Source organism: Schistocerca cancellata, chromosome 8 (genome assembly GCF_023864275.1).
Source record: "Schistocerca cancellata isolate TAMUIC-IGC-003103 chromosome 8, iqSchCanc2.1, whole genome shotgun sequence".
Taxonomy (NCBI): Eukaryota; Metazoa; Arthropoda; class Insecta; order Orthoptera; family Acrididae; genus Schistocerca; species Schistocerca cancellata.
This window is the reverse complement of record NC_064633.1, coordinates 494,964,404-494,987,699: the sequence shown is the minus strand read 5'-3', so window position 1 is coordinate 494,987,699 and position 23,296 is coordinate 494,964,404. Positions and strand designations below refer to the sequence as shown.

At 43.4% G+C, this 23,296-nt stretch overlaps 1 protein-coding gene across 1 annotated transcript in view; it reads right to left on the bottom strand.

Moving 5' to 3' along the window:
* The window catches only part of LOC126095648 (uncharacterized), a 191,339-nt gene extending 168,503 nt beyond the window's left edge, over positions 1 to 22,836 (bottom strand). The window contains exon 1 of the mRNA XM_049910409.1: positions 22,789 to 22,836. The gene's annotated coding sequence lies outside the window, so the exon portion shown is untranslated. The remainder of the gene's footprint in view (positions 1 to 22,788) is intronic.
* Between the last annotated feature and the right edge of the window lie 460 nt (positions 22,837 to 23,296).

Sequence of the window (23,296 nt, the reverse complement as noted above, 5' to 3'; positions counted from 1 at the left end):
CCTCAAATGTTGAGTCATTTTCATATCAGGGGACTTAGAGGGTTCCACGAGGTGCTGAACTCCGTTACTGTGTTCATCGAGCCAACCTCGAACAATTCCAGAACTGTGAATGAGAGCGCTTTGATCTCGACACGTAAGTAACTGATCACGAAAAACAGTTTGGACCGTTTTGTGTACGTGATCGCCCAGAATACTTTCATAATCCCGCCCTGTAACTCACCAATGCAAGACAACAAATGAGCCAAGCACGCGGTGCGACATCACACCCGACATCATCACAGAACCCTTCGTCCTCCCCGCTCCCCCTCCCCCCACCAGTGCTTCACAGAAAGATAGAGGCGGTCAATATTATAGACATCGACTAACCTCCTCCAAAGGTAAACACAGGCGGCGATCCAGGGTTTGATTCTGAGAGAAAGGGTCACAGTCTGTTCGAGATTTAGAGAGATTTTCGAAATATGTTTCATCTTCTGTGTCTCTTCCGAGGAGGATGGGGATGATGATGAGACAGACGCCCAAGCATCCTCCAGAGTTTTTTGTTGCCGTGAAGATACTGCCTCCCACCCACGCCACTTCCCTCATATAAATAAAACTTGGCATCGTCCCAGCAGATTTTAACACAACACGGATGCCTAGGATTTTAATAACGATGATAATAACAATACATTATGTAAAGTGAAGTAATATGATAATTTCATTATGTCAGAGCTTAGTATATAGCTGTAGCTGAAGATACAAGAAAATGTAATCCAATATAATACATCATTTAGAAAGTGCACTTGAGAAACTGGTGTGTCATGCAGTTGATTTATGAGCTATAATAGGAGTCAAAATTTGCAGCTTTGAAAGCTTTATAATTTACACGATGTAAAAATCTTGTGAATGATGTGTTTCCAGCATATGTCTATGCTAACATGTAAATGGCAGGAATGCTGTTTATCTCGGTCATTTCCACCAACATTTGGGAAAGGTCAGTACTTTTGTTACTTATTTTCCTTAGTGGAAGGTCTTTCGCTCTTTGTCTTGCCTTACTCAACTTCTTTGGATTCAGGATCTTGTCAGACGAGTTGTTGGGAGCAAGTACTTGCGGTCGGAATGTGAATGGTCTGCTTTAACTGACTGGATAGTTTTCAGCAGCTGGTCCATCCCCTTTGTCTAGACCCCAGGCAAGTAACTAAAAATTAGAATTGCTTGCTACTTTTGAGACTTTCCACTCTTTATTACTCGCCAAAATTTGGCTAAAAATTTGGAAATCATTACTTGTAAAACTACAAATACACCGCTCTGAAAACTTAAGGAAGAGATAGATTAAGTAACATAGCATATTAACTCCTCCTTGGAAATGATTGAAAGTGCGAGAGAGTGTTGCCACATGTCTCTCAGTCGTGCACAGAAAGAATGTTGGACGTTAGATGGCGTGAGGTCAGCGTGACTATAGCGCCAAATTGGGATAGCCACTAAACACGAGGCAGTTGAAGGAACCGTTGAATGTCAATCAGCGAGCACATACGTTGCATTGTGGTGGTATTTTTCATTATGGCAAGACCCGGGTGCAACATCTGGATGACTCTGCATGGGAAAGAATCATCCGGGAACTGGAAGAGGTACAAAGTGTGACGAGTGTAACGCAAGAGTTTGGTATTACTCGCAACATTGTTTCATGAGCAGCATTCCGAACCACGGGCACTGCTGCCCAAAGCAGGGGTAGTAGTCGACCACTGTCAACTACAACAGCAGATGATCGCTTCATTGTGCAACAGTTGAGAAGTGACCCAAGTCAAACAATGGATGCAATTGCAAGCACATTTAACAGGACTGCAAGGCAATCTCACTCTCCGCTACGGCACAGCGGGATGGTCTCTTTGCCCGACGACCGGTACTTTGTGTTCTGCTGACATCCGCACGTCGGAGGCACAGTCTGAGTAGTCATTCTGGACAAACCCTCATACGGTGAGAGGCGGGAACACATAATCCAGCCAGGAACGTTGTCGAACATGATCGTTTTGGTGGGGATGTGGGGAGATGTAATGTTGGATGGGTGCACTGACCTCCAAATCTTTGAACACGGCACACATACACCAGCCAACGATATTGTGAAGCTGTACTCCTCCTCAATGTGCGTCTTTTCAGTACATTCGGTCCTGACTTCATTTCTACGGATGACAATGCGCGACCGCATCGAACAACGCATCTTGGAACGACGGGATACTCGGCGGAATCCTGGCCTGGCCATTCCCCCCGACTTCAGTCAACACCGACTCAAAGGAAGGCGACGGCGCTTGTTGGTGACGTCACGTCAGCTAGGCACGGCGAACGCCAGGTCTGTTGCAGGCATACTCATAATGGTGGTGTCTCCCTCTCTGACACAGGAAAATGTGAAACTATTGGCGGTAGTTGACCAACACACATTGTTCTGAGAGATTTCTGCAATCAATTAATTGTGCAATTCATTACACTTCTTAACAAATAGTGTACTCTTGAACTTAAATTTCCACCTGTTTTAAGGATTGACATACAAAAACAACTTCATGGTCCAGCAGCAACAGAATTCGTGCTTCTTTACCTTATTTGTAAATCTGAGGAAGTTACGTTTGTACTGGGTTGCTTTTACAAGAAACTGTGAACATATTGGTGCTCTTCTTTAGGTATCTTGGTTGACTATGGGGTGAGGAGCACTGAATGTTAATGAAATATCTTGCGATTGTACACGTTGGGGGAGGGGGTGGGGGACAGAAGAAGAGGCAAAAGAGAGATACTTGTTTTATCAAATAAAATTTTTTTATCTTATAAAGTTTCTCCTTTCAGTTGCAAGAGGGGAATATTCAACTTTTCTAATGTACATGTTTAAAAAAAGTTTAGGATCAGCAGTATTTTCGATGTATGAAGCTATTTTGTTTCATTTTTAGAATTCCTTTCATTGAAAACGACTGTAATCTAATGACTGGCAACAGTTGGAAGTTTAGACATGTAAATTATTTCACATTTCCAGTCACGATGTCAAACGAAAATAAATAAATAAATAAATAAAAGAAACGAGTTCATTGTAAGGGGGTTGGGGTAAGTTTCGATAACAAAATGGATCAAGTAAATATAGTTTCTGGAATGTAAAATTTCCGAAGCTTGCAATGGGGCAAAGCATCTTCTCATATTGATCTACGTTTGTTTCGACAGGATTCAGTAATATAGAAGTATGATCTTCATTTGTAGCTTTTCGACAGTAAGAAAATCTTTCATCTAAATAAAACTGCAGAATCCAAAACAATACCAAATATTTTGTCCAAAAATAAGAGATTTATAGTGATAAGCACGCCCAGGCGTTTCTGCCTGCAACAGACCTGGCGTTCGCCGTGCCTAGCTGACGTGACGTCACCAACAAGCGCCGAGGCCTTCCTTTGACATATTCAACTTTTATAGTCCTGTCTTCCTCAGTTGCGTGTAATATTACGGTATATTGATAATTTTTACTTATGGACCGTCTGACAGCCTTCCTTTGAGTCGGTGTTGCTTCAGCCCCATCGAGCACGTGTGGACTACGTTGAGGACGCTTATTGCGGCACGTCTACATGCACTCACAGCCATCCAGCAGCTGTCAATTCCGGTGCTGAAGGAGTGGAACTCCTTAACAACCTCGTGGCCAGCTTAGGAGCACGTGGAAGAGCATGCATTGCCGTCCGTGGTGATCACACATCCAATTAAGAACCACGTCCCACCTTTCGTGACGTCCAGGATACCATCATAATTCGGGGTTACTTCGGTGTGATTACTGTCTTCAAATGGAAGTGTCATTTCTGTTCTTCTTACTATGTATTTCTTAGAGCTACTTTCTGTACTGTACTGCAGTTGTTCTTTCTACGAGGGTAATCCCAAAAGTAAGGTATCCTATTTTTTATACGTACTTAGACCTGTTTATTTCTACAACGGTTTACATCAGTTCACAGCTTGAATATTTAGCTATTTTTCGACATAATCACCCTTTCTGTCGATGCATTTTTGTAGACGCTGTGGCAGTTTTTGAATGCCCATGTCATATCAGCTCGCCACCATGCTGTTTAGAAAGTTATGAACCTCTTCTTTCATCTCGTCGTCGGAGCTGAATCACTGGGACCATAATTAACGCTGACAGGTACTGTGAGACTCTGAAAAATCTCAAACGGGTAATTCAGAACCGGAGAAGAGGAATGTTGACCAAGGGCGTACACATTCTCCATGACAACGCTCGCCCACGCATCGCTCGGCGAACCGTTGTTCTCCTGCAAGTTTCAGTGGGACATAATCACCCACCCACCCTATAGTCCTGTCTTAGCGCCCAGTTCCCTAGGTTAAAAGAACATCTGTCTGAAAAGCGATTCAGCTCTGACGACGAGGTGAAAGAAGAGGTTCATAACTTTCTGAACAGCATGGCGGCGAGCTGGTATGACATGGGCATACAAAAACTCCCACAGCGTCTACAAAAATGCATCGACAGAAATGGTGATTATGTCGAAAAATAGCTAAATGTTCAAGCTGTGAACTGATGTAAACCATTCTAGAAATAAACTGGTCTATGTACTTATAAAAAAAATAGGGGACCTTACTTTTGGGATTACCCTCGTATGTATGGTCCAAGTTTCATCGAGCTATGTTACTTGGCAATGACACACCATGTGAAAGTTACTTTCGTCCTTAAGTTTTGCGTAACAATGTATTTATAAAGATACCACCGGTACTAAAAAGAACATAGACATATTGAACATTGAAATACGCAGGACTGATGTTCCACAGTAATATTTATTGCATAGTTCGTTGCGAACCGGCTTTCGGCTCTCTAAGCCGTCCTCAGGCAACTTAAGTCTAAACAGATAGCCCAAACAACATCAGTGCGAGTTTATAGCTGTATAATGATTGTTCTTCCAAAGATCTGTAACCTTTTACGACTATATATTTGTACGAAAAATCAAGCACAATTAAATGCACAGAGAAGCTATGAACAAATAAATCTTAAAAATGGTTCAAATGGCTCTGAGCACTATGGGACTTAACAGCTGTGGTCATCAGTCCCCTAGAACTTAGAACTACTTAAACCTAACTAACCTAAGGACATCACACACATCCATGCCCGAGGGAGGACTCGAACCTCCGCCGGGACCAGCCGCACAGTCCATGACTGCAGCGCCTAGACCTCTCGGCTAATCCCGCGCGGCTCAAATAGTTTGTATAAACGTAAGCAGTAAAACAGATTAGAGAAACGTTTGACGCACCTCATTTGCTGTATATATTTTCGAGCACCATTAAAGCTATGTCAAATGTTTCTCTAATCTTTTATGTTTCTGACTTTTAGACAAATAATTTGACTGATATTTTTTCAATTATTTTTAAATTTTCTTTTTGTTGAGAAAAATGATTCTATTGACACTTCATTTGTTTTCCTAGCGTCTTCTGTTCCCGAAATATCACACGAATGTAACTTTTTGTGGGGCTTGAAAAGATAAGCTTTATAGCACCTCATTTATGTTTCTTGTGTCTGCTGCCCTAGATTTAGTACTTGATTTCAAGGAAGCCATTCTAAAACTCAAATATCACACCAACGCAACATTTTTTTTAACGGAAAACAGCTAAGCCTTGAACACAAGAACTTTTTGACGGCTCATTTACCTTCCTAGCGTCTTCTGTCCTCGAAATGCCCTGAATTTAGTGCTTCAATCGAAGGAATCTCTTTGACAGTTAAATATCACATCAGTGTAACTTTTTATGCTCAAATTAGCTAGGCCTTGAAGAGATGAACTTTTTGACACTTCAATTACATAGCTAGCAACAGCTGTTCCTGAAATATTTTGATTTTTCTTAATTACCTTGATTACTTTCAAGCAATTAAGCATGTTTTTTTTGCAAAACTAGGCCTTTGTTGTTGTTGTTGTGGTCTTCAGTCCTGAGACTGGTTTGATGCAGCTCTCCATGCTACTCTATCCTGTGCAAGCTTCTTCATCTCCCAGTATCTACTGCAACCTACATCCTTCTGAATCTGCTTAGTGTATTCATCTCTTGGTCTCCCTCTACGATTTTTACCCTCCACACTGCCCTCCAATGCTAAATTTGTGATCCCTTGATGCCTCAAAACATGTCCTACCAACCGATCCCTTCTTCTAGTCAAGTTGTGCCACAAACTTCTCTTCTCCCCAATCCTATTCAATACCTCCTCATTAGTTACGTGATCGACCCACCTTATCTTCAGCATTCTTCTGTAGCACCACATTTCGAAAGCTTCTATTCTCTTCTTGTCCAAACTAGTTATCGTCCATGTTTCACTTCCATACATGGCTACACTCCATACAAATACTTTCAGAAACGACTTCCTGACACTTAAATCTATACTCGATGTTAACAAATTCCTCTTCTTGAGAAACGCTGTCCTTGCCATTGCCAGTCTACATTTTATATCCTCTCTACTTCGACCATCATCGGTTATTTTACTCCCCAAATAGCAAAACTCCTTTACTACTTTAAGTGTCTCATTTCCTAATCTAATTCCCTCAGCATCACCCGACTTAATTTGACTACATTCCATTATCCTCGTTTTGCTTTTGTTGATGTTCATCTTATATCCTCCTTTCAAGACACTGTCCATTCCGTTCAACTGCTCTTCCAAGTCCTTTGCTGTCTCTGACAGAATTACAATGTCATCGGCGAACCTCAAAGTTTTTACTTCTTCTCCATGAATTTTAATACCTACTCCGAATTTTTCTTTTGTTTCCTTTACTGCTTGCTCAATATACAGATTGAATAACATCGGGGAGAGGCTACAACCCTGTCTTACTCCTTTCCCAACCACTGCTTCCCTTTCATGCCCTTCGACTCTTATAACTGCCATCTGGTTTCTGTACAAACTGTAAATAGCCTTTCGCTCCCTGTATTTTACCCCTGCCACCTTCAGAACTTGAAAGAGAGTATTCCAGTTAACATTGCCAAAAGCTTTCTGTAAGTCTACAAATGCTAGAAACGTAGGTTTGCCTTTTCTTAATCTTTCTTCTAAGATAAGTCGTAACGTCAGTATTGCCTCACGTGTTCCAACATTTCTACGGAAACCAAACTGATCTTCCCCGAGGTCGGCTTCTACCAGTTTTTCCATTCGTCTGTAAAGTATTCGCGTTAGTATTTTGCAGCTGTGACTTATTAAACTGATAGTTCGGTAATTTTCACATCTGTCAACACCTGCTTTCTTTGGGATTGGAATTATTATATTCTTCTTGAAGTCTGAGGGTATTTCTCCTGTCTCATACATCGTGCTCACCAGATGGTAGAGTTTTGTCATGACTGGCTCTCCCGAGGCCATCAGTAGTTCAAATGGAATGTTGTCTACTCCCGGGGCCTTGTTTCGACTCAGGTCTTTCAGTGCTCTGTCAAACTCTTCACGTAGTATCTTATCTCCCATTTCGTCTTCATCTACATCCTTTTCCATTTCCATAATATTGTCCTCAAGTACATCGCCCTTGTATAAACTCTCTATATACTCCTTCCACCTTTCTGCCTTCCCTTCTTTGCTTAGAACTGGGTTGCCATCTGAGCTCTTGATATTCATACAAGTGGTTCTCTTCTCTCCAAAGGTCTCTTTAATTTTCCTGTAGGCAGTATCTATCTTACCCCTAGTGAGACAAGCCTCTACATCCTTACATTTGTCCTCTAGCCATCCCTGCTTAGCCATTTTGCACTTCCTATCGATTTCATTTTTGAGACGTTTGTATTCCTTTTTGCCTGCTTCATTTACTGCATTTTTATATTTTCTCCTTTCATCAATTAAATTCAATATTTCTTCTGTTACCCAAGGATTTCTATTAGCCCTCGTCTTTTTACCTACTTGATCCTCTGCTGCCTTCACTACTTCATCCCTCAGAGCTACCCATTCTTCTTCTACTGTATTTCTTTCCCCCATTCCTGTCAATTGTTCCCTTATGCTCTCCCTGAAACTCTCTACAACCTCTGGTTCTTCAGTTTATCCAGGTCCCATCTCCTTAAAAATGCCACCTTTTTGCAGTTTCTTCAGTTTCAATCTGCAGTTCATAACCAATAGATTGTGGTCAGAATCCACATCTGCCCCAGGAAATGTCTTACAATTTAAAACCTGGTTCCTAAGTCTCTGTCTTACCATTATATAATCTATCTGATACCTTTTAGTATCTCTAGGATTCTTCCAGGTATACAACCTTCTTTTATGATTCTTGAGCCAAGTGTTAGCTATGATTAAGTTATGCTCTGTGCAAAATTCTACAAGGCGGCTTCCTCTTTCATTCCTTCCCCCCCATCCATATTCACCTACTATGTTTCCTTCTCTCCCTTTTCCTACTGACGAATTCCAGTCACCCATGACTATTAAATTTTCGTCTCCCTTCACTACCTGAATAATTTCTTTTATCTCGTCATACATTTCATCTATTTCTTCATCATCTGCAGAGGTTGTTGGCATATAAACTTGTACTACTGTAGTAGGCATGGGCTTTGTGTCTATCTTGGCCACAATAATGCGTTCACTATGCTGTTTGTAGCAGCTAACCCGCACTCCTATTTTTTTATTCATTATTAAACCTACTCCTGCATTACCCCTATTTGATTTTGCATTTATAACCCTGTAATCACCTGACCAAAAGTCTTATTCCTCCTGCCACCGAACTTCACTAATTCCCACTATATCTAACTTTAACCTATCCATTTCCCTTTTTAAATTTTCTAACCTACCTGCCCGATTAAGGGATCTGACATTCCTCGCTCCGATCCGTAGAACGCCAGTTTTCTTTCTCCTGATAACGACGTCCTCCTGAGTAGTCCCCGCCCGGAGATCCGAATGGGGGACTATTTTACCTCCGGAATATTTTACCCAAGAGGACGCCATCATCATTTAATCATACAGTAGAGTTGCATGTCCTCGGGAAAAATTACGGTAGTTTCCCCTTGCTTTCAGCGGTTCGCAGTACCAGCACAGCAAGGCCGTTTTGGTTAATGTTACAAGGCCAGATCAGTCAATCATCCAGACTGTTGCCCCTGCAACTACTGAAAAGGCTGCTGCCCCTCTTCAGGAACCACATGTTTGTCTGGCCTCTCAACAGATACCCCTCCGTTGTGGTAGCACCTACGGTACGGCCACCTGTATCGCCGAGGCACGCAAGCCTCCCCACCAACGGCAAGGTCCATGGTTCATGGGGGCCTTACGCTGGTCAATTTGATGCCCCATTTGTCCATTTCCCACTCTTCGTTTGGCTATGAAAATTCGGACAAAACTTCATAGTATAGGCTAGTTAATTTGATATCTCGTTAGTTCGTTTCCCTCATTGTAAAAACTGGGACAAAAATTTTCCTTCAAATCACTAATTATTTTTTTCTTAATTACCATGATTATTTCCAAGTAAATAACCATTTTTTGCAAAATTATACCTCACACTGGTCAATATGACCCCCGTTTGTCTATTTCCCACTCTTCGTTTGGCTATGAAAATTCGAACAAAAACTCGTTTATATGGAGCCTTGTTTCCGCTCCGCTTAAACATTTGACCAAAAAAAGGGGGGGGGGGGGAAACAAAGGGGAGGAAGGAGTCAACTGAAAGTGGATGGGGGACAGGGTTTACAGCAATCCCATTAACTCCATCCTCCTTTCCCTCTCCCCCACACCGCTAAAGTCGCAGGTTCGAATCCTGCCTCTGGCATGGATGTGTGCGATGTCCTTAGGTTAGTTAGGTTTAAGTAGTTCTAAGTTCTAGGGGACTGATGACCTCAAATGTTAAGTCCCATAGTGCTCAGAGCCATTTGAACCATTTCCTACCCCACTACCCTACCCTTTTAGCCTGTTCATCACTTTCAGCAATTACTTTGTCCACTTAACACCGTCGTCTGTGTCAATAGCCCGTGGTCCAATGGCTAGCGTCAGTGCCCCTGGATCACGGGGTCCCGCGTTCGATTCCCGGCGAGGTTGAGGATTTTCACTGCCTGGGAATTTGGTGTTTGTGTTGTTCTTCGACCTTGCCGTTGGTGGGGAGGCTTGCGTGCCTCAGCGATACAGATAGCCGTACCGTAGGTGCAACCACAACGGAGGGGTATCTGTTGAGAGGTCAGACAAATGTGTGGTTCCTGAAGAGGGGCAGCAGCCTTTTCAGTAGTTGCAGGGGCAACAGTCTGGATGATTGACTGGTCTGGCCTTGTAACACTAACCAAAACGGCCTTGCTGTGCTGGTACTGTGAACGGCTGAAAGCAAGGGGAAACTGCAGCCGTAATTTTTTCCCGAGGGCATGCAGCTTTCCTGAATGGTTTAATGATGATGGCGTCCTCTTGGGTAAAATGTTCCGGAGGTAAAATAATCCCCCATTCGGATCTCCGGGCTGGGGCTACTCAGGAGGACGTCGTTATCAGGAGAAAGAAAACTGGCGTTCTACGGATCGGAGCGTGGAATGTCAGATCCCTTAATCGAGCAGGTAGGTTAGAAAATTTAAAAATGGAAATGGATAGGTTAAACTTAGATATATTAGGAATTAGTGAAGTTCGCTGGCAGGAGGAACAAGACTTTTGGTCAGGCGAATACAGGGTTATAAATACGAAATCAGATAGGGGTAATGCAGGAGTCGGTTTAATAATGAATAAAAAAATAGGAGTGCGTGTAAGCTACTACAAACAGCATAGTGAACGCATTATTGTGGCCAAGATAGACAGGAAGCCCACGCCTACTACAGTAGTACAAGTTTATATGCCAACTAGCTCTGCAGATGACGAAGAAATTGAAGAAATGTATGATGAAATAAAAGAAATTATTCAGATAGTGAAGGGAGACGAAAATTTAATAGTCATGGGTGACTGGAATTCCGTAGTAGGAAAAGGGAGAGAAGGAAACGTAGTAGGTGAATATGGATTCGGGCTAAGAAATGAAGGAGGAAGCCGCCTGATAGAATTTTGCACAGAGCACAACTTAATCATAGCTAACACTTGGTTCAAGAATCATAAAAGAAGGTTGTATACATGGAAGAAGCCTGGAGATACTAAAAGGTATCAGATAGATTACATAATGGTAAGACAGAGATTTAGGAACCAGGTTTTAAATTGTAAGACATTTCCAGGGGCAGATGTGGACTCTGATCACAATCTATTGTTTGTGAACTGTAGATTAAAACTGAAGAAACTGCAAAAAGGTGGCATTTTTAAGGAGATGGGACCTGGATAAACTGACTAAACCAGAGGTGGTACAGAGTTTCAGGGAGAGCATAAGGAAACAATTGACAGGAATGGGGGAAAGAAATACAGTAGAAGAAGAGTGGGTAGCTTTGAGAGATGAAGTAGTGAAGGCAGCAGAGGACCTAGTAGGTAAAAAGACGAGGGCTAGCAGAAATTCTTGGGTAACAGAAGAAATATTAAATTTAATTGATGAAAGGAGAAAATACAAAAATGCAGTAAATGAAGCAGGCAAAAAGGAATATAAACGTCTCAAAAAAGAGATCGACAAGAAATGCAAAATGGCTAAGCAGGGATGGCGAGAGTACAAATGTAAAGATGTAGAGGCTTATCTCACTAGGGGTAAGATAGATACTGCCTACAGGAAAATTAAAGAGACCTTTGGAGATAAGAGAACCACTTGTATGAATATCAAGAGCTCAGATGGAAACCCAGTTCTAAGCAAAGAAGGGAAAGCAGAAAGGTGGAGGGAGTATATAGAGGGTCTATACAAGGGCGATGTACTTGAGGACAATATTATGGAAATGGAAGAGAATGTAGATGAAGATGAAATGGGAGATACGCTACTGCGTGAAGAGTTTGACAGAGCACTGAAAGACCTGAGTCGAAACAAGGCCCCGGGAGTAGACAACATTCCATTAGAACTACTGACGGCCTTGGGAGAGCCAGTCGCGACAAAACTCTACCATCTGGTGAGCAAGATGTATGAGACAGACGAAATACCCTCAGACGTCAAAAAGAATATAATAATTCCAATCCCAAAGAAAGCAGGTGCTGACACATGTGAAAATTACCGAACAATCAGTTTAATAAGACACGGGTGCAAAATACTAACGCGAATTCTTTACAGACGAATGGAAAAACTGATAGAAGCCGACCTCGGGGAAGATCAGTTTGGATTCCGTAGAAATGTTGCAACACGTGAGGCAATACTGACCCTACGACTTATCTTAGAAGCTAGATTAAGGAAAGGCAAACCTACATTTCTAGCATTTGTAGACTTAGAGAAAGCTTTTGACGATGTTGACTGGAATACTCTCTTTCAAATTCTGAAGGTGGTGGGGTAAAATACAGGGAGCGAAATGCTATTTACAATTTGTACAGAAACCAGATGTCAGGGGCATGAAAGAGAAGCAGTGGTTGAGAAGGGAGTGAGACAGGATTGTAGCCTATCCCCGATGTTATTCAATCTGTATATTGAGCAAGCAGTAAATGAAACAAAAGAAAAATTCAGAGTAGGAATTAAAATCCATGGAGAAGAGATAAAAACTTTGAGGTTCGCCGATGACATTGTAATTCTGCCAGAGACAGCAAAGGACCTGGAAGAGCGCCTGAGCGGAATGGACAGTGTCTTAAAAGGAGGATATAAGATGAACATCAACGAAAGCAAAACGAGGATAATGGAATGTAGTCGAATTAAATCGGGTGATGCTGAGGGTATTAGATTTGGAAATTAGACGCTTAAAGTAGTAAATGAGTTTTGCTATTTGGGGAGCAAAATAACTGATGATGGTAGAAGTAGGGAGGATATAAAATTTTAGACTGGCAACGGCAAGGAAAGCGTTTCTGAAGAAGAGAAATTTGTTAACATTGAGTATAGATTTATGTGTCAGTAAGTCGTTTCTGAAAGTATTTGTATGGAGTGTGGCCATGTATGGAAGTGAAACGTGGACGATAAATAGTTTGGACAAGAAGAGAATATAAGTTTTCGAAATGTGGTGCTACAGAAGAATGCTGAAGATTAGATGGGTAGATCACATAACTAATGAGGAGATATTGAATAGGATTGGGGAGAAGATAAGTTTTTGGCACAACTTGACTAGAAGAAGGGATCGGTTGGTTGGACATGTTCTGAGGCATCAATGGATCACCAATTTAGTACTGGAGGGCAGCGTGGAGGGTAAAAATTGTAGAGGGAGACCAAGAGACGAATACACTAAACATATTCAGAAGGATGTAGGTTGCAGTAGGTGCTGGGAGATGAAGAAGCTTGCACAGGATAGAGTAGCATGAAGAGCTCCATCAAACCAGTCTCAGGACTGAAGACCACAGAAGCAGATCATTTGTCAAAGTGGCTGTAATTTGACTGTGTAAAGACTATCCAACCATCATCACAGTAGTTTGTGCCAGCACTTGCTAGTGTACTGTTCTGGTCCGTACGTTCTTAAACTTTTTTAATGTTTAACTACAATGCTATATGGGATTTATTTGTATCTCGCTCTACCAGAATAAGTGTGCTACATCATAACTTCTCCAGCTTGCTCGGTGAACACTGAACTAAGTTGAGACGTAGAGATAACGTGTCGCTAGTAACATCAGAACATAATTAGCATTTCGCGCAACCTATTTCTGCGACGAGTCAGACGCTATCAACAAGCCGAGTAACAGTCTACAAACCCGTGACCGCCACCAAGAATGCATCAGCCCGACGGAAATACTGCCGATACCACGCTGCGAGTACCAGCGCTAGCTTATTAGAAAAATACCAGCAAACCCACGGTTCTTTTAAAGAACCGAACTCCCATGTATGAAACAGCTTGAAACGTCTGAATACTTTATAAACTGGTTAATGTGTTGAATATTTGACTTCAAGTACGTACGCGAGAAAAAGTTTGAAATTATGTTCAAAGTTTGTTGTAAGTCGCCATGTGCCGTCATTATGAAATACTGGGCGAATCTAGTCTGGGTAATTTGCTCTCCGTTTTAATCAGAAGCTACTTTTCCACGCATTTCCATATTTTTGACGCATACCTCTTGAACTGCGTGCCGTACAACGAAATAATTGCCGGCCGCTGTGGCCGAGCAGTTCTAGGCGCTTCAGTCCGGAACCGCGCTGCTGCTACTGTCGCAGGTTCGAATCCTGCCTCGGGCACGGCTGTGTGTGGTGCCTCTAGGTTAGTTAGGTTTAAGTAGTTCGAAGTCTGGGGGACTGATGACCTCAGACGTTAGGTCCCATAGTGCTCAGAGCCATTTGAACCATTTGAAAGAAATTATTTTGCAGGTACCTGCAGTGTGCACGTGTCCTGTCGCAAACTGCTTTGCGAATAGTCAATAGTAAAGAAGTAATAAATTCAAACGTCATGCCTGATGATGAAGTTTGAATGTATGAACAGTGAGAATGTAGTAAGCGGTAAACGTTTTTTCCTTACATCATTTTGTAGGGAGTATCAGCGACAAAAAATTTCGTATAGGCTTGAAATTATGTGCAAACTTTATTGGAAGTCACAAAAAAGTGCTCTCATTCTCAAATACTGGATGAATATAGCGCGGGGATGTGAGCGCCATCAATTACGGTACCTCAAGACAAACCCAGAGTCTCTAATTGTTACACACTCCTGGAAATTGAAATAAGAACACCGTGAATTCATTGTCCCAGGAAGGGGAAACTTTATTGACACATTCCTGGGGTCAGATACATCACATGATCACACTGACAGAACCACAGGCACATAGACACAGGCAACAGAGCATGCACAATGTCGGCACTAGTACAGTGTATATCCACCTTTCGCAGCAATGCAGGCTGCTATTCTCCCATGGAGACGATCGTAGAGATGCTGGATGTAGTCCTGTGGAACGGCTTGCCATGCCATTTCCACCTGGCGCCTCAGTTGGACCAGCGTTCGTGCTGGACGTGCAGACCGCGTGAGACGACGCTTCATCCAGTCCCAAACATGCTCAATGGGGGACAGATCCGGAGATCTTGCTGGCCAGGGTAGTTGACTTACACCTTCTAGAGCACGTTGGGTGGCACGGGATACATGCGGACGTGCATTGTCCTGTTGGAACAGCAAGTTCCCTTGCCGGTCTAGGAATGGTAGAACGATGGGTTCGATGACGGTTTGGATGTACCGTGCACTATTCAGTGTCCCCTCGACGATCACCAGTGGTGTACGGCCAGTGTAGGAGATCGCTCCCCACACCATGATGCCGGGTGTTGGCCCTGTGTGCCTCGGTCGTATGCAGTCCTGATTGTGGCGCTCACCTGCACGGCGCCAAACACGCATACGACCATCATTGGCACCAAGGCAGAAGCGACTCTCATCGCTGAAGACGACACGTCTCCACTCGTCCCTCCATTCACGCCTGTCGCGACACCACTGGAGGCGGGCTGCACGATGTTGGGGCGTGAGCGGAAGACGGCCTAACGGTGTGCGGGACCGTAGCCCAGCTTCATGGAGACGGTTGCGAATGGTCCTCGCCGATACCCCAGGAGCAACAGTGTCCCTAATTTGCTGGGAAGTGGCGGTGCGGTCCCCTACGGCACTGCGTAGGATCCTACGGTCTTGGCGTGCATCCGTGCGTCGCTGCGGTGCAGTCCCAGGTCGACGGGCACGTGCACCTTCCGCCGACCACTGGCGACAACATCGATGTACTGTGGAGACCTCATGCCCCACGTGTTGAGCAATTCGGCGGTACGTCCACCCGGCCTCCCGCATGCCCACTATACGCCCTCGCTCAAAGTCCGTCAACTGCACATACGGTTCACGTCCACGCTGTCGCGGCATGCTACCAGTGTTAAAGACTGCGATGGAGCTCCGTATGCCACGGCAAACTGGCTGACACTGACGGCGGCGGTGCACAAATGCTGCGCAGCTAGCGCCATTCGACGGCCAACACCGCGGTTCCTGGTGTGTCCGCTGTGCCGTGCGTGTGATCATTGCTTGTACAGCCCTCTCGCAGTGTCCGGAGCAAGTATGGTGGGTCTGACACACCGGTGTCAATGTGTTCTTTTTTCCATTTCCAGGAGTGTAGTTGTCTTGTGTTAAACCCTTAACATACGTGGGTGAGTCAAATGAAACCTTAAATATTTTTTTAAATATTATTTATTGTGCGGAAGTGGTACAAAGCTGCATCATTTTTCAACGCAATCTCCCCCACGCTCAATGTAAGTCCTCCAGCACTTACAAAGTGCATAAATTCCGTTAGGAAAAAATTCTTTTGGTAGTCCGCGCAACCACTCATGCACAAACATCAGAACGGAACTTCTTCCCTCCCATTGCGTCTTTGAGTGGTCCAAACATATGGAAAGCACTTAGGGCAAGGTCTGGTGAGTATGGTGGATGAGGAAGACACTCAAAATGCATGTCTGTGATCGTTGCAACTGTTGTACGGGCAGTGTGGGGCCTTGCATTGTCGTGTTGCGAAAGGACACCTGCTGACAGCAATCCACGTCGCTTTGATTTGATTGCAGGCCATAGATGATTTTTAGGAGATCAGTGTATGATTCACTGGTGACAGGTCCCTCTAGGCATGTAATGCTCAAAAATGACGCCTTTTTCGTCCCAAAAGAGAGTCAGCATAACCTTCCCTGCTGATGCTTCTGTTCGAAACTTCTTTGGTTTTGGTGATGAGGAATGGCACCATTCCTTGCTCGGTCTCTTCGTTTCCGGTTGGTGGAAGTGAACCCAGGTTTCGTCCCCAGTAACGATTCTTGCAAGGAAGCCATCACCTTCTCGTTCAAAACGCCGAAGAAGTTCTTCATAAGCATCAACACGTCGTTCTCTCATTTCAGGAGTCAGCTGCTGTGGCACCCATCTTGCAGACGCTTTGTGAAACTGGAGCACATCATCCACAATGTGGTGTGCTGAACCATGACTAATCTGTAAACATGCTGCAATGCCATTCAGTGTCACTCGGCGGTTTTCCTTCACTATGGCTTCATCTGCTGCAAAGTTCTGTGGAGTCACAACTCGTTGTACCTGACCTGGACGAGGAGCATCTTCCACTGAAGTCACACCATTTGCAAACTTCCTACTGCATTCGTAGACACACTGCTGTGACAAACATGCATCACCGTACTGAACCTTCATTCTTCGATGAATTTCAATAGGTTTCACACCTTCACTACGCAAAAACCGAATAACAGAACACCGTTCTTCCCTGATGCAAGTCGCAAGTTTGGCGGCCATCTTTATACTGATACTGTGACGGTATGTGTGCATCTGCAAACTGCTGCCACCTACAGGCCACTCTGGACGCTGTTTGTATCATGCTTACCAACTTACAGGAGAACGGCGCTAAATTTCTATTTGTTATTACAAAATAAGGTTTTCATTTGACTCACCGTCGTAAGTTTACACGCCTCAATGAGTAGATTATGTAGGCATTTTAAATTTTTAAATTTGGTCAACAATTACGCTGGGTATAGAAAATGAAATTTTTTTGCCCCTGACAGTCGTTAGCTTGTACCGGGTTCTGGGATAGTGATTTAGTAGTAGAGTCAACCCTATGCATCATGCTTCACCTCTTCTCCAACAACATGGAGGACATATTATATTCGGCAGACTCTCGAACTGCGCCTTTCTCTAATTACATGCGCAGGGAACTCTTTGGTGGCATTTTGTTGGTCACACTGTTACACTCCAATGACGAATTATGAGCTAGCGAAATTTGAACACTTCTGGCGAACGTGTGCTCTTGACAGGACAGACATAAAGCCTAGTCGTCTTCTGCAATGAAGAACTTTCCTGGATTACTTGGCCTCTTACCCCTAAATCGGTAGAAGGGAAGACTTTGGACCTCTAGTGTCTAACATCCAGCCACTCATTCGGGAGGACGATGGTTCAAACCTGCGTCCAGCCATGCTGATTTAGGTTTTCCGTGATTTCCCTAAATCGCTTCAGGCAAATGCCGCAACAGTTCCTTTGAAAGGGCACAGCCTTCCTTCCTCATCCTTCCCTAATCCGATGGGACTGATGACCTCGCTCTTTGGTCCCCAACCCCAAATCAACCAACCAACCACACGGCCACTGCCAATCTTACATTCAGCGATATTAATACTGTGTGTCGTATGTAGTTTCGTAGTTGCGATTATCTAGTGAATGTCGTGCTGCCTGATCTTGTTTGTTTTGAAGTAAGTGAAGCTATTTCGGGGCCATCACAGACACTACTTACCACTGCTCGGAGGACCGGCATATCACTTCTACTGTCGTAGATGCTCGTTACAACCCCCGAAGCACATGTACGAGGTCTGTTCAAAAAATTCAGAAACATTCGTAATTTCGCGCCGATGGTGTGTTCGAGCGAAATGCGGTTGGCATCACTGCACACGCCTGTGTTTAATGTGTAACTACCGGGAGTTTCATTGCTGTATGTCTATTAAGCCTAGTTTATACAACGACACCAGGTTGCACGCAACTGTCCTACCGGCCACTGCCCATTCTCGCCGCGTGTCTGCGCAACTTGTTGGTGAAACTAAATACTTTCGGCGTGTTCCAACTTTGGCGACACTAGTTGCATGAGTTTTGAGGTTGTGTGTGTTCTTAGAGTGTAGACAAACTGAAATATGAAGTGGAGAACGGAGAACAATATACGCTTTTTGGATATCTATGCTTTGCGTAGGTGTTTGTGGGATTTCAGTGATGTTGATTACAAAAATAAGCAACATGTTGCTGCCGCTGAGACCGTCATATGCAATCATATAACATAGATGGTTTGACAATATCTGAGCTGCAGGGCAAAATTTATTGAGTTATGAGCACATATACAACTGAATTAAGAAAAATACAAGCAAGTGTAATTCTAGCTGTGGAATGCTCTCGTCTACCAGACTAAAATCTCATCGTTCGAGTTGGACAACTCTTTGTTAAGGAATATTGTTTACAGGAGGGAAGGCTCCATTCTTTATTCAATATTCATCTATTTAAAACGTCGCTGCAGTGCTCCCCATTCACATATGTCAGAATTTTGAAATATTGTCACTGTACAGATCTATCTTCAAGAGAGTAGTTTGCAAACCATTCTCTTCTTAATGCGGCCTGCTCGAATAATTATTGTTGCTAATGTTAATAATTATTACTGTTAATGTCAGTAATTATTGGTGTTAATGAAATAGCGTCATCACCAACTAAAACCATATCTTATAGCATGCCGAGTGTTCTCGATTGTAATCCACGCAATATGTGTAATTTCAGTGCTGGCGACAGTGCTTCATGCATTACAGTACATTTATTCCTCATCGCATAATTAACTCTGTTTAGAAGAAACGTGAACAGTTCTGGTGACATTCTAAGATAATTAAAAGAACTTCTTGGATCTTCCGTTATAAATTATTTCAGCAAGGATGCTGAGCAACCGAGCTGACGTCTTTTCTTTATCCAGTCGCGAATCGAAACACGTTTCTTTTTTTTTTCTTTCCTTATGCAGCGATTCCACGCAACAAGATTCAACTACATCACAACCCGTGCGACGCGCAGCTTTCATTTCAGACACGACTCAGGGACCCACAAAACGATGAATCTGAAGTATATACTGATGTCGCCGCGTCTACACTCATATATGAAACCACTTGCAACGAGTGGCGCAACCCAATGTCGTCGTATAAACTAGGCTTTAGTTACTGTTCAGTGCTGTTTTAAGTAGAATGTTGTGTCGCACAGTTTGAGAATTTTCAGATGGAAGAGTTAGAGGAGCAACGCGTTTGAATTAAATTTTGCGTGAAAATCAAGGAAATCTTTACAGAGACACACCAAATAATGCACGAAGTTATGATGATGAGTGGTTAAGCCGTACTCGACGTTACGAATGGTTCACACGGTTTAAAAATGGCCGGACGTAAGTTATAGATTAAGCCTTTCGTCTACCGACGCCGCTCATGTCAGGACTGTCAACGAAATTGCGTGCGCTATTCGAGAACTGTCTGTTGAAGATATTGCAGAAGAATGTAACATTTCTGTTGGATCACGTCATGAAATCCTGACAAAGTATCTTGGAATGCGTCGTGTTGCCTCCAAGTTCATCCCACGGCTCATGAGTAAGACCAGAAAGATATTCGCCTCGTAATCTGTGAAGAGCTTTGGATGACGCAAATGAGAACGAGATGTTCATTAAGACAGTCATAACTGATGACGAGACATGGGCCTACGGTTATGATGTTGAGCCCAAGATTCAATCTTCACAATGTGGCGGTGAAAGGTTCCTCAAGACCAAAATAACCTCGTCAGGTCAAGTCAAATGTCAAAGCCCTGCTAATACTTTTCTTTGACTCTTCTTGACTAGTTCATCATGAATTCGTGCCATAGAGACAAATTCTTAATCGATAGCACTGTCGGGACGTGTTGCGACACCTGCGAGAAAGTGTAAGAAGGAAACGGCTGAAACGTGGCGAGACAATTCATGGCTCTTGCATCACGATAACTCACCCTCGTATTTATTTATCCCTGTTGGTGCCTGACTGTCGTACAAAAAAGAAATCACTGAGCTGCCTCATCTTCTGTACTCTCCAGACCTGACCCCTGCGGACTTCTCTTTACTTCCAAAGGTGAAACCCTGTTGAAAGGACAAATATTTGCAACGATAAACGAGTTAAAAGGAAATTCGCAGACAGCGTGTCGCGCGCTCCAGCATGAGGTCTACCAAGACTGCTTTCGGAAGTGGAAGCGGCGATGGGAGCGGTATATCAGTTGTGGAGGAGAGTATTTCGAAGTATAAGTAAACGGTATACGTAGAAAAATTTTGTGGACGACGTTCCAGTATTTTTTGAACAGATCTCTTATTGAGGATGGCGGAGTCGTACTCATCTCAGCAAACCTCATCCCATGGCAGTTCAGCTATTTGCTTTCTCTGCTCCACGGATCATCATCTGCCAACGATCTAAAACGTTCGACAAATAGAACTTCTCCTTACGCATGATGAGATGGGGTATCACCTTTCCAGGAAACTGAATTGGGCACTGACGGTAAAACGACCAGTTTTTTAAGCAACGAAACTGGTATAGCTTGCTATTCCATTATTACTGACAGACATTTAGTCTTCCAATACGGCAGGCTAATAAATGGTCGAGCGCCATATTATTAATAAATATACAGAACTCACTATTCAAAGCAACGGCATAATACCAATTTATCTGTGCGAGTATCATCTGCTACAGCGACAAAGTACATAAAAGAATTTTTATGATTCTCTTTTATCTGGGGTCAGCGGATGGGATGGTCCGCAGTCATGTGCTTAATAAGCTGAATATTATTGTACATCACGAAAGGTAATAAAAGCCTTTCGAGTCCTCCCTTGGGCATGAGTGTGTGTGTGTGTGTGTGTGTGTGTGTGTGTGTGTGTGTATTGTCCTTCGCGTAAGTTAGTTTAAGTTAGATTAAGTAGTGTATAAGCCTAGGGACCAATTACCTCAGCAGTTTGGTCCCTTAGAACTTACCACAAATTTCCAAAAATCCTTTCGATTTGCTAGTAGCTATAGCAAACGTCGAAGGCAAGACCACATTAGATTTTATCTGATAATCAATTACTATAAGTAATGAACATCTTCAGATCAGTCTTTGTTAATATTAGTATAAAAAAACTTATAAAATTTCTGAAGAGATTTTGTAGCATTCTGTTAATACAGACTGAAATCAATGTGTTTATTACTACTTAAAATTAGTTTCAAATAAGATATTCAAAATGGTTCAAATGGCTCTGAGCACTATGGGACTTAACGTCTGAGGTCATCAGTCCCCTAGAACTTAGTACTACGTAAACCTAACTAACCTAAGGACATCACACACATCCATGCCCGAGGCAGGATTCGAACCTGCGACCGTAGTGGTCGCGCGATTCCAGAGTAAAGCGCCTAGAACCGCTCGGCCACTCCGGCTGGCTAATAAGATATTTAAAAAAAATTACGATTAGATACTGGCAGATTAATACCCACTGACAAGCATTTGGGTTGCTCTACTTTCATCGTGACGATGCCATATTTCAACGAAGTTCTTTGTCATGGCATGAGTTAGATTAATAAAATTGAATAAGTTGATTTATGAAAATCTGGGTAAGAATACGATATTGCAGTGCCTGTGTTGTTAAGATGAATGATGCAATGTACCTTCGGACATGCATGCATGTCCGAAGGAACTTCGCATCTTACTTCTTAACAACACAAGCACTGCAATATCGTATTTATCCGCCGATACCAGGTAGCAACTTTCAATTAAATTGTCCTCCCCTACACAGGGATTACATAATGTGAGTACGAGTAGGGTCTGTGACGCAGGGACGATGACATATGGAAGTTTGGGTCCAGCCGTGAGTCGGGTACGGATAGCCAAAGGGATTAAGGTGACCATCGGCATTGGTTCGAGTGTTGATCCGGCACTAACTTTCATTGTCATCATTCCCTCATACAGCTGATGGTTCTTCGAATTCGCAGCTACTAATACATTTCATGTAGAAGGGGAAGAATAAACGGATGGAGTAACCCATGTAAAGAAAAACACAGTGAGTGATTATACACACGCAGTCGCAGTATTGTAGAAATGGTTCAAATGGCTCGGAGCACTATGGGACTTAACATCTGTGGTCATCAGTCCCCTAGAACTTAGAACCACTTAAACCTAACTAACCTAAGGACGTCACACACATCCATGCCCGAGGCAGGATTCGAACCTGCGACCGTAGCGGTCACACGGTTCCAGACTGAAGCGCCTAGAACCGCACGGCCACACCAGCCGGCCAGTATTGTAGGACACAACACAGTTTCTGCCATACCGTGTGACGTCATTTCTTAGTCATCATAAGCCTAAACTTTTTACCTAACTTTCATGCTAAAGTCAAGGCAGCGATTCTGCGTAGCTTACAATCCGTAACAAAATAAAAACGTTGTGTAAAACTGCAAAACTTACGGAGAAAGAAAGCACCTGCACCAGGGAAGACGTCCGAAGCACTGACTGTCCCGGTAGATGGTCGACGAATGCAGGGTGAGGTGCGTTACTTGTCAATCTGACGTGATAACTGTGATAACGTCGGTATCTGACAACTGCTGACGTCCAAACAAGTTATCAACGATGGAACACAATCACGCCGCAACGTGACTGCACAGGTGGTCCAGCGTCTAATATCGTAGTTCCTGATGTCAGGGAATTTTAAATGCCCGTCGACGATGCGATCATTTAAGACGGAGCACAAACTCGGATTGAGGAAAGACTGGGAAGAAAATATACCGTGCCCTTTCACTTCCGCCGGAGTGGCCGAGCGGTTAAAGGCGCTGCAGTCTGGAACCGCACGACCGCTACGGTCGCAGGTTCGAATCCTGCCTCGGGCATGGATGTGTGTGATGTCCTTAGGTTAGTTAGGTTTAAGTAGTTCTAAGTTCTAGGGGACTTATGACCACAGCAGTTGAGTCCCATAGTG